A 12,745-nucleotide genomic window follows, 5' to 3' on the forward strand; every position below is an offset into this window, starting at 1 on the left:
GCCTGACTCAAGCCATGGTATTTTCAATCACCTCATATGCGTGCAAAAGCTGGACAATGAATAAAGAAAACTGAAGAAGAATTGATGCCTTTGAATTATGGTGTTGGTGAAGCATATTGAATATACCACAGGCTGCCAAAAGAATGAACAAAACTGTCTTGGAAGAAGTACAACCAGAATGTTCCTCAGAAGTATGGCGAGACTTCATCTCACATACTTTGGGACATTATGCTTGGTAAAGTAGAAGGTCAGAAGAGAGGAAGACCCTCAGCGAGATGGACTGACACAGTGGCTGCAACAATGGGCTCAAGCATAGGGATTATGAGGAGGGCGCAGGACAGGGCAGTGTTTTGTTCCATTGTACACAGGGTTGCTATGAGTGGGAACCGACTTCATGGCCCCTAACAACACCACCTTGCTTAAAAGAAGACAGCTGGATCCTTACATCTGCTTCTGTATTCAATCTGCTATGATACCACATTACATTATATAGCCTCTGGAAAATTCTGTTGTACACTGTGACAGTGAACGACAGTGAAAAAGGCAAGGAACATATTGGTACTATCATTAAAAATCTGACTGCATGAATCCCCTGAAAGGGTCTCAGGGATCCTCTGGGGCCCCCAGTCTACATTTTGAGAACTGCTGTCCTAGATCACCTCAAAGGTCTATTGTAGCACTGATATTCTGTAATTTAATTTCTGAGATCTTGTTCCTGATTCCTAATTCTCAACATTCTGTTTTTAAGATTATGATTATTCTATCAAACTAGTAACAAAGAATGTGAGAAAAATGTTGAATTCAAACCATAGGGAATAATAGAAAAATGGTTTTTATTACAAAGTCAATTGTGATAGTGACTTTATGTATACAGCAAGTTCAAAAAGATACCAGTGGAGGTACTTGTCACATGACATTAAAATTATTTTATATCTCTCTCCTAGTGGCCTGTGAGTTTTGGAAGAAGGAATTGAATCTTAATCCATTTTGCATCTGTGGGCTCTAGGACAATGTCTAACAGGTAACAGACATTAAATAAGTCTTTGTCAGGGGAATGAATTGAATTGCTTAAAATCTGTATGCAGAAGCCAACTGCCACATATTTCTCCCACTGAGCTGCTGGTGAGTTCAAACTGCCAATCTTTCATTAGCAGCCAAGTACTTTTAGTAACCACTGTGCCACCAGGGTTCCTTAGAGAACGTGCAAAGCCTACATATTCTATCATGTGTTCTACAACCCACAGCAAACTGTGTTCAGTCAACATTCAACAACTTTCTTAAAGCTGCCATCATGATCCAATCAAGAAAACTCATCTATCGGGCATTTTTTTTTAATAAACTTCTTAATCACTTTCCTCAAGACGTACTTAAAAATGACCTTTAACTTCAAGTGCGGATTATATCATCTGATGTCATTCTTAATTTATTAAGGGAAACAAAAGGCCATGACTGGGCCTGGCTTTTTTTCTTCTAAGATGACCTCAGAGTGGGGAAAGAGAAATAGAACTGCCCTCCATATAAGTGGGCAAATTCTATATTAATTTACTTACAGATTTTACTGCGCCTTATACACGGCACTTACATGTTGCATATTCTCTACTATGTATCGCACAGACATCCCACATCCTGCATTTGGCCTTAGCAGTGTATCTGGGGAACATGCCTGGAGGGCGTGGGTGTACTGCTTCTTCCCCCAGGGGTCAGGGCGGGGGGCACTAACTGGTCCAGTCACGATGGGACTCAGCATCCTCCCGACGGTGAGGAGTCTCCTTCCCAGAAGCGGCGGGTGGGGCGGATCTGACTAAATCTGGGGCCCGGGCCTGGTAGGAGGGGCGCACGCTGAGTCCTAGAGGCCGTGGGAGGGGGGCAAGCCGCCGGCCGGGACTGACTCGCGGAATCCGTGGGGTCGGAAGCCCAGGCGAGCCGTACCCACCGCTGGGGAGAACGGAAAGGGGGCCGGGGCCTTCCGGTGGCCTCGGGCCGCAGTCGCCCCGTGCTTTCCCAGCCCGAAATCCTTGAAGACCCGCCGCGCACGCAGCCCCCGTCTCCACGCCGACCGCTAGGCAGGAAGGGGCTGAACAACAAGGCCTCGCCCTCCCCACTGTCCTGCAGCCAAGCAGGGCCCCGATGCTCGCCTAGTGCACCGCCCCCCGGCCTAGGGAATCCGCCGAGCGCGCAGCCCCGCCAAGCGTCGCTCGCGGAGGGGGCGGGGCCGCTGAGCTGGCTCCAGCGGATTCGTCCAGCCTCGGCCCGGGGCGGGGCCTGCCCTCCCGGCCGCTCTTCTCGCCCCGACGCCCCGCCCCCAGGCCCTGCAGGAACCGGGGGCCGGGCCGCGAGCTGTGCGTGGCTGCGGGTGGAGTGCTGGGAGGCGGCTCAGGGCAGAGTCCGGGAGGGCCTGGCTGCTGGGGCATGAAGCCTCCGCCTTCTCCAGCAGAAACCTTTAAATACGGGCTCCGGCCCGGGGCTCGGGGTGTGGCGTTTGGCAGCCTGAGGTGGGGGCGTGCAGTGAGAGGGAATCCAGCCGAGGAGAGCGCGGGTGCAGAATCTGCGGCCACAAGGGAGGTGCTGTCCGAGCAGCCGAGCAAGGAGCGCCCGCTGCTTTCGGGGCTGGAAGTGGTAAGCGCCTTCCCCGGGCCGGCCCCGCCGCCGGGATGCTCCCGGTCTCGGCGGGCCGAGGAGGGAGCGGCGGGGGTGTGCGCTTGCTGCTGTGCGCGCGCTGCGCGGGTCCCGGCCTTATCGTCTCACCTCCGACCCGTATCTCCTCTTTTGGGCTCAGGGCGGGAATCTCCTTTGGGATCTGCTGCCCTGGGGATGGGATAACCTGGGCTTTTTATTCCAGACTCGTGAGTCTTCCAGCTCTTTCTCTTTCTGCTTTTTCCACTTTCTGGCTTGAAACAAATAAGAGTTCCCCGCCGCCTCAGAAAGCTGAATACCCACTGAAGAAAGCGGACCTGCTTGTTAAACCAGAGAAACCAAACCCACTGCAGTCGGGCCGATTCCAACTCCTAGTGACCCTATAAGACAGAGTAGAACAGCCCCGTTGACTGGAGCGCCTGGTGGTATTCGAACTGCCGACCTTTTGGTTAACAGCGTAGCTCTTAACCACAGCGCCACCGGGGTTTCCCTCCTCGTTAGGGGGACCCCATTTTGGCCTCAGAGTTACAGTCTTTTGTTTGTGTTTCGAGTCTGCTCACCTGGGGGCTGCTGCTTTCCTTATATTTCTCGCCGCCCCTCTTAGACCAAAGAGAAAATGAAGCCAGAAGGCCCCTTTGAGGGCGAAATCCTAAGACATTCTTTCGTGACATCTGTGCGGATTGTCCCAGAATCCGTTGTTGGCCACCACACCATAAAATCCCTCTATTTCATGTCAGGGAAGGCGTTTCTTGAGTGCTTCAGGAGACCATGTCTGTGTGAGACCTTGAAAAATTATATATCCTGTATAGATACAGGAAGACAATTAGAGTTGGTAATTCTAGGGTAGAATGAGGGTTTCACTGATAGCGAACTATTCGTGGGTGATACAGAGATGTAGCTGTCCTCTGCATATGCTGTCCGTTGGCTAACCTCAAAGACACAGTGAGCCTTTGAGTTTCTTCAAATCCCCTATGAAATGGAGAACAGTAGTCTGGTCTGTTTCTTCAGAGGATGTTGGAAATGAAAGAGCAGACTGTCTGCTCTCAAATGTGCTTGTTGGTTCCCAGCATCTAATTTAAGGTAAATAGTAGACAATCTTGGTTAAAAGGATCACATTTCTTCTCCCAGTGCTGTACTCCTTTCTCTAACATAAAATTTATAATGGTTAAGAGCTTGGCTGCTAACCAAAAGGTCAACAGTTCGAATCCACAAGCCACTCCTTGGAAACCCTATAGGGCAGTTCTACTCTGTCCTGTAGGGTTGCTATGATAAGTCAGAATCAACTCGATGGCAACGGCTTTGGGTTTTTTTAGGCATATTCCATCTTTCCTCTTGCTTTTTCCACAGCTTTATATGATACTTTTTATATATAAAGTTAACACTGCCTTTCTCACTGATTAAATATTTTTCTTGGATTAGGCAGCTGTTAGTATTTAATTTTTGGAAACGACTAATGATGTGTGGAGTGGATATATCTAGCTATAATGTCCATTGCTTTAGCTCCTGGGTAGTTAATGCCATGTGTACTGAAGAAGGTGAGGGTAGAAGGATTATATTCTGCTTAAATTGTAGTAGGGCGTTTGTCATTTGTTAGTCACTTCTTCAAATTGAAGTAATGATCTGAATTTATTAAATTTTAGGTGAAGAGCTGTTTCAGAATGGGTTGGTTTGTTGTGACTCTCCCAAAGTACAGAAGTAAAAACTCATTTCGAAATGACCCATTCAGTAAGCAAACAGTCCTGTTTCTCTGACAGCACAGTAAAGGATAAGATGGCTCATAAAAGTAGAAATAGAAACTAGGGTTGGAAGACACCTGTGTCACGCAGGGTATATCACCAACACAATATCAAGTTCCATATTAAAAGTTTATTGAAGATTTTATTGAAACTTCCAAGTGACAGCTTATTTGGACTTGCACAGATTTACATTCTGCTTCTTCAGTAAGTTTCTCTTTGTCATCTACAAGCCATATTTCATATGAAATAACAAAACAGGAATATCCAAAATGAAGTCCTAAAATACTTCCAGTTCTGTAATACAGGTCCGCCTGCCATCAGTAGTCTGCTCCAAATCCTGTATGTAAGGCAGGCTGAGATAAGGCCTCAGAGTCAAGGTAGATAAGAAGTAACTATGGGAAAACATGCTTAAGTTCTTCCTCAAGAAAAGAGAAAATGATAAGATTTGGCCAGTCTCTGGAAAAATACTGTGGCCATATGAACAGCTGTCTCAACAGCAGTCTTCATCTCAAAAGGAGAGGCTCTTGTGGAGAGTTATTCATTCATTCAATTAATATTTTAGAGCCTGCCCCTCTAGGTGCGGACAATATAGCAGTGAGAGCTGCTGCTAAGAACTGGCAGTACCTTATTACACTATAAACCCCTTGAGCCCAGGAGTTTGCATCAAGTAGACATTCAGTCCAGGTTTATGACATGAATGTGAAGCCTACCCTAGTTGAGAATGAGGGCATAAACCTGCCCTGATAACCTCTTGGTTATGTGATTAAGTAGTAACCCAGAAAGGTGCTCTAATCCAACGGCACTTTGAGATTCCACTTTTTACGTATTCTAATATGTAGGTTTAAATTAGGGAAGCTGGCTAGCTGTCCAGTCAGGGTCTTAAAGTGTTATAGTTCTTCAAGTTCATCACAATTCAGAATCTGATCTAAAGCCTGATTAACGGTCCCGGAGTTAATCAGGCTTTAGATGTTGATTTATGATAATTGAAGTCATAAGAGATTGATTAATACACTAAAATGCCATCGATCCATTCTGACTGATGGTGACTCCATTTGTGTCTGAGTAGAACTGTACTCCATAGGGTTTTCAGTAGCTGATTTTTTGGAAGTAGATCACCAGGTCTTTCTTCCAAGGTGCCTCTGGGTGGAATTGAACCTCCAGCCTTTAGGTTTACACTATCCAGGAATTTACTATTGCAGTAGGGAAATTTTCTGTGCCTACAATACTTGTGTATCAAATCCGGTTCTTGGCAGTCTGAATTTATCTAAGGCAGAGCAGAATCAGAGAATCTTCAGGGAATATGCCATCTGTAATGGACTGAATTGTGGCCCCCCAGAATATGTGTTGAAAATCCTAACCCCTAGATCTGTGGTTATAATCTCATTTGGGAGTGGGTTTTCTTTGATATGTTAAGAGACCGTGTCAATGTAGGGTGTGTTTTAAGCCAGTAACCTTTGAGATATAAGAAGAGCAGATTAGGCATAGAGAAGCAAGCAAAGAGGGGGGAAGAGAGATGCCAACCCACGTGAAGATCGCCCAGGTGCAGAAACTCAAAACAAACAAGGACCTCCCTCCGTAGTCAATAGAGAAAACCTTCCCCTAGAGCGAGCATCCTGAATTCAGACTTCTAGCCTCCTAAACTGTGAGAAAATTTCTGTTAAAGCCACCTATTTGTGGTATTTCTTTTTTAGCAGCAATAGATAACTAAGATACCATCCAAGCATGGAAAAGCATATTTCAGCCCCAGCTCTTTAACTAGAACACTCCTGACTCCTGATTATGTGTTACTGTCCTCTGGACATTGCTGAAATAAACATTGTATTGTTCTTGTCTGAGGAGACCTGGTGGCACAGTGGTTAAATCACTCGGCTGCTAACGAAAAAGTTGGTGGTTTAAACCCACCAGTCACTTCGAGAGAGAAAGGTGTGGCAATCTGCTTCTGTAAAGATTACAGTCTTGGAAATGGGGCAGTTCTACTGTGTCCTATAGGATTACTATGAATCAGAACTGATCTCACAGCAGTGGGTTTGGTTTGGTACTTGTCTTTGGTTCCCCCTGTCCACTCTCCAGGCTGATAATCCCCTCCGTTCATACTTTTTTTTTTCCTTCAATGGAATTTATTAGATTTGGTGATGTTAATACAATTGATTATGATTACTTTCAGTAATTTTAAGTTAAGTTATTAAATTATAGCCTCAAGATACATCTGTTGGTCCCATCCCACCCAGGACAAAGGAGAATGAAGAAAACCAAAGACACGAGGAAAATACTAGCCCAAAGAACTAAAGGACCACATGAACCAGAGACTCCACCAGCCTGAGTCCAGAAGAACTAGATGGTACCCGGCTGCCACCAATGACCACCCTGACAAGGGAACACAACAGAGAGTCGTGGAACAGGAGAAAAATGTAGAACAGAATACAAATTCATGTAAAAAGACCAGATTTAATGGTCTGACAGAGTATGGGCAACCCCTGAAACTATGGCCCCTGGATGCTCTGCTAACCTGGAACTGAAACCATTCCTGAAGCCCACCTTTCAGACAAAGATTCAACGGGCCTATAAAACAAAAATTTAATACATGTGAGGAACGTGCTTCTTAGTTCAATCAGATATACGAGACCAAATGAGCAGCTTCTGTCCTCCTAAAGCAGAATGAGAAGGCAGGAAGCGACAGGAACTGGATGAATGGACACAGGGAACCAGGTGTGGAGAGGAGGAGCATGCTGTCACATTGTGGGGATTGCAACCAATGTCAACAAAAAAAGTGTATAAATTTTTTAATGTAAACTTTCACCTAAAGCACAATTAAAAATAAAAAAATTATAACCTCAAGAATTGATACGGTCATTCTTTCCTGAGAAGGACATTCAGAATCTACTTACAATTCACTTCCACCCTAGGAAACAATACTCCTTAATACCCACCCACCCCCCCCTTTTTTTTTTTTTAGTCTGACTAGGCAGATTGCCTCACTTCCCTGGACTCGTTTCTGTGTCTGAGCCCTTGTTTATTTCCATTCTTTATCTGGAATACCCTCTCCACTTACCTTTTCTTTGTAAATCCTATCTATTCTTTAGGCCAAGCTCATGTCCTACAGCTGCCTTGAACCTTTCTTATTTTTTTTTTTTTTAACTCCCTCTGGACTTTGACACTCATTTTGCAATTTAATCGATTATTCTGCTTTGTATTATTTAACCATTTTATACAGGTGCGGCTAACTCCTTTTCATCTTTTGAGTCAGCTTAAATTCACCTGAGAGAGTTCTCTAACGAGTATCTAAAGTAGCCCTTTTCCTCACAGTCTATTTCTCTCTCTCAGCCACATATTTCTTTTTTATGGATTTATCACAACTGCAATCACTGTTTGTTTCCACCCCCACTAGAATATAAACTATGGGCAGGGACTGTATCTGTCTTGTTCATTTCTGTATCCACAGTACATAGAACAATTTGAGTGCTACATAGCAGACTGTTTAGTAAATGCTTTTTATCGACTTATTTCCCAAACGGAGCCCAGGTGGCACAGTGGTTAAGAGCTTGACTGTTACGTCAGCAGTTCGAATCCACCAGCTGCTTCTTGGAAACCCTGTGGGACAGTCCTACTCGGTCCTGTAGAGTTGCTGAGTCGAAATCAACTCAAAGGCAGTGGGTAAATTCCTCAAATAGATTGTTAAACACTTGCGTGTCCGAAACTCTATGGCCCAATTTTTTGCTGTGCCCATACCATACAGTGGGTTCTTAAATTGAGAATATTAATTTTTCATGATGGAGAAGAAGGGAATAGGCCTGGAGCAGCTTTTCTAAAACCAGATGCCAGACTTTCTGCTGTAGAGGTGGAGGAAGCAGCAGTGAATGCTGTAGACCCATCTTGAGTAAGCCTGCTCACAGCTCACACTTGGGGGCTTTCCACGGAATATTCCCCTGAGCTTTAGCCACTTAACAATTCTAGTGTCCTCTTCCCTCTCTCCTTCCCTTTGCAGTCTCACTTTGTCCTCATATGGAGGGCACCTGAGGCCTGAAGAGTGGTAAAGGGTAAACTTGACAAGTAGTTGGGTGAAGAAAGATGGATGATTGCCAAAAGTAAATTTTTGCCAGGCTTAGTATTTTTGCTGAGGTAAACCTTGGAATCCTGAAAGTTTAATAAGAATATCACATTTTTATGGCTTCCTAAGTAATAGGGAATGATTAGCTTATTTTATTTTCCTGATTAACTTTTCATTGTTCTCTTTATTGGTGTATAGGAATCCAACTGATTTTTGTATGTTTATCGTGTATCCTGTCACTGTGCTGAATCTTTCACTTCCAGTAGTTTTCTCTTGGAGTCATTTGGATTTTCTATGTATAGCATCATATCATCCACAAATAGGGACAGTTTTACTTCTTCATACCAATTTGGATGCCCTTTTGTCTTAGTCATCTAGTGCTGATGTAACAAAAATACCAGAAGTGGATGGCTTTAACAAAGAGAGGTTTATTCTCTCACAGTCCCGTAGGGTAGAAGTCCGAACTCAGGGCGCAGGCTCCAGGGGAAGGCTTTCTCACTCTGTGGGCTCTCGAGGAAGGTCGTTGTTGTCAGTCTTCCCTTGGTCTGGGAGCATCTCAGTGCAGGAACCTCAGGTCCAAAGGCCGCACTCTGCTCCTGGCACTGCTTTCTTGGTGGGGTGAGGTCCCCCCATCTCTGCTGACTTCACTCTTTTGTGTCTCAAAAGAGATTGGCTTAAGACACTATCTAATCTTGTAGATCTCATCAATATAATTGCTGCTAATCCATCTTTTTATATCATGGTGATAGAACTTACAACATATAGGAAAATCACATAAAATGGTAGACAGTCACACAATACTGGGAATCGTGGCCCAGCAAAGTTGACAGATATTTTTGTGGGACTCAATTCAATCCATGACAGCTTTATTTCTTTTTCTTACCTTATTCCTCTAGCTAGGACTTCAGCACAGTGTTAAATAGGAGTGGTGATAAAGGGCATCCTTGTCTTGTTCCTGTTCTCAAGGGGAATGTTTTCAGCCTCTCTCCATTAAGAATGATGTTGGCTGTTGGTTTTATATAGATGCCCTTTATTACACTGAGGAATTTTCATTCTGTATCTATTTTATTGAGAGTTCTTATCAGGAATGGGTGTTGGACTTTGTTGAATGCCTTTTCTGTGTTGACTGAGATGATCATATGATTCTTTTATTTATATGGTGGATTACATTGATTTTCTAATGCTGAACCATCCTTGCATACCTGGTATGAATCCTGCTTGGTCGTGGGATATTATTTTGGCTAGAATTTTGTTGAGAATTTTTGCATCTATATCCATGAGAGATATTGGTCTGTAATTTTCTTGTGGTGTCTTTTCCTGGTTTTGGTATCAGGGTTATGCTGGCTGCATAGAATGAATTCAGAAGTATCACTTCTTTTTCTGTGTTCTGAAATAGTTTGAGTAGTACTGGTGTAATCTCTTCTTTGAATGTTTGGTAGAATTCTACAGTGATGCCATCTGGGCCAGGGCTTTTTTTTTTTTTTTGGTTGGGAGTTTTTTTTTTTTTTTTTAATTTTTTTATTACTTTTTCAATCTCTTTTCTTGTTATGGGTCTGTTCAGATTTTCAGCATCACTTTGTGTTAGTTTGAGTAGGTAGTGTGTTTCTAGAAATTTGTTCATTTCCTTTAGGTTTTCAAATTTGTTGGAATATAGTTTTTCATAATACTCTGTTACGATCCTTTTTATTTTAGTTTGGTCTGTTGTAATGTCCCCTATTTCATTTCTTATTTGGGTTATTTGTGTCTTCTGTTTTTCTTTTGTAAATTTGGCTAGTGGTTTGTCAATTTTGTTGATCCTTTCAAAGAACCAACTTTTGGTTTTGTTGATTCTATTGTTTTTTATCCTCTGTTTCATTTATTTCTGCCCTGATCTTTATTATTTCCTTTCTTCTGGTGGCTGTGGGCTTTTTTTTTTTTTTTTTTTTTTTACTGTTCTCTTTCTATTTGTGCTAGTTGTGTAGATAATGTTTTGATTTTGTCCCTTGTTTTTTGATGTGTGCATCTATTGCTATAAGTTGACCTCTGAGCACTGCCTTTGCTGTGTCCCAAAGGTTTTCGTATGATATGTTTTCATTCTCATTTGATTCTAAGAATTTTTTTATTCCATCTCTGATTTCTTCTATTATCCACTGGTTTTTAAGCAGGGTGTTACTCAGTTTCCATGTCATTGATTTTTTTTTTTCATTGCTCTTCTGTTGTTAATTTCTACTTTGATGGCATTATGGTCAGAGAAGATACTTTGTGTTATCTCAGTGTTTTGGATTTTGTTGAGAGTTGCTCTGTGGCCTAAGATGTTAATTTACTTGTTTTAGATTATTAAGGAGAGAATTACCAGATTTAGCAAGGTTTTTTTTTTTTTAGTTGTGCTTTAGTTACAATTAAAATTACAGCTCAAGTTAATTTCTCATTAAAAAATTTATACACATATTATTTTGTGACATTAGTTGCAATTCCCACAGTGTGACAGCACACTCCCCTTTTCCACCCCGGGTTCCCTGTGTCCATTCGACCAGTTCCTGTCCTTTCCTGCCTTATCATCCTGCTTTTCGACAGGAGTTGCCCATTTGCTGTCGTATATCTGATTGAACTAAAAAGCACATTTCTCAAATGTATTATTTTTCGTTTTATAGTCCTGTCTAATCTTACTAAAGATTAACAAGGTTTTAATATCTTCTGTGGAATATAGTGCAACTACTTAAAAAAGGGGGGGGGGTGGCAGAGTAACCAAGCTCTTTGTGATGTACTAAGAATATTGCTTTCTTTGGCAGAATCATAACACTCAAATTCTGCCCATTTTTACTGATTTTATTAAAATTCTGTTTCTTTTTATAATTTTTTTCGAGTCATTTGGTACCATACTGTATGAATTGTTAGCTGCTAATCATAACTACGGAAACCCTGGTGGCGTAGTGGTTAAGTGCTACACCTGCTAACCAAAGGGTCAGCAGTTCGAATCCGCCAGGCACTCCTCGGAAACTCGGTGGGGCAGTTCTACTTTGTCCTATAAGGTCGCCATGAGTCGGAATCGACTTGACGGCACTGGGTTTGGTTTTTTTTTTTTTGGGAATCATAACCACTAAAGATCAATTTATAAACAAGATTAAAACCCGTTGCTGTCGAGTCAATTCCGACTCATAGTGACCCTATAGGGCAGAGTAGAACTGCCCGATAAGGTTTACAAGGAGTGCCTGGTGGATTTGAACTGTTGACCTTTTGGTTAGCAGCCAAACTCTTAACCACTGCACCACCAGGGTTTCCTACACCAGATTAGTTGTTATTAATTCAGTGAGACAGCAAGCAGACCAGAATATTTGTATGAACTGGTCAGCTTATTCTCTTCCAGTAGGAAAATCTACCCAGGGAACCAAATGAAGATTAGAATGTTGTTTGATTAATACAGATTCAGACTAAAGGGAATGAGATTTTAAAGGATGCTGTTACTCCTTTGTACTGCTTTTTCATCTGTGAAGGGAAACGGGGAGAAGAGATTTACTCATTCTCTTTATACTCAAAGTAAATACTCTTTTACTTTTTTCTTTCCAAAAATACTCTGGAAATGGAGAATACCCACTCCCAGATCTTTAGCTTGCTTTTTTTTTTTTCCAACATTTTATTTTGCTTTAGGTGAAACTTTACAAAGCAAATTAGTTTCCCATTCAGTAATTCATACACAAATTCTTCCTGTGCCACTTTTTTTTTTTTATAAGAAGTAACTCTGATTACTATTTTCCTTGCCTTTGGAACTTATGAAAGGATTAGATTAGATAATTTCTGAACCCTTAGAAAAGACTAACATTCTAAGAATCATGGTCTCTTTGACAGTTGTCTTATAAATGAATAAACTTTCTTATGTATAAATCAGTCCCTAGTGATTTTGATTAGTGTTCATCTAATGGCTTTTGAAAACCTATGAAAATCTGTGTAACAGCTTTGGTAACTACAGAAATTGCCTTCTTTTACCCATGTCCTGGTTTCTGATTAAAGTTAAAATCAAATTTAAGATCACTGCCCAGTACCTAAAAGTAAATCACTGTAGCCAAATTCAGTGTGTAAGGAGTACAATCTCAGAGGCAATTTTGGACTGTGAAACTAACCTTAGTATCAGTCGTGCTAGTCTAAACCTGTTGTAAAGCTCACCTTTGTACTCCAGCATTAAGCAAAAATTGCATCAGAGTGTTCACCCTTGAACTTTTTCCCTCAGTAATCAGAGTTGTTCTAGTGTATTAGAGGCCTCAGTGAGGTTTTATTTTATTCTTTCACTTTCTAAATATTAGATTTAACTTTTCCAATAATACCAGTTACTATAATTTTCCCCATATGTTTCATACTA

General features: G+C 42.1%; 1 protein-coding gene across 1 annotated transcript in view; it reads left to right on the plus strand.

Moving 5' to 3' along the window:
• The first annotated feature begins 2,328 nt into the window (after positions 1-2,328).
• UGDH (UDP-glucose 6-dehydrogenase) overlaps positions 2,329-12,745 on the plus strand; it is a 54,178-nt gene continuing 43,761 nt past the window's right edge. The window contains exon 1 of the mRNA XM_003411304.4: positions 2,329-2,616. The gene's annotated coding sequence lies outside the window, so the exon portion shown is untranslated. The remainder of the gene's footprint in view (positions 2,617-12,745) is intronic.

Source organism: Loxodonta africana, chromosome 5 (assembly GCF_030014295.1).
Source record: "Loxodonta africana isolate mLoxAfr1 chromosome 5, mLoxAfr1.hap2, whole genome shotgun sequence".
In the NCBI taxonomy this organism is placed as follows: domain Eukaryota; kingdom Metazoa; phylum Chordata; class Mammalia; order Proboscidea; family Elephantidae; genus Loxodonta; species Loxodonta africana.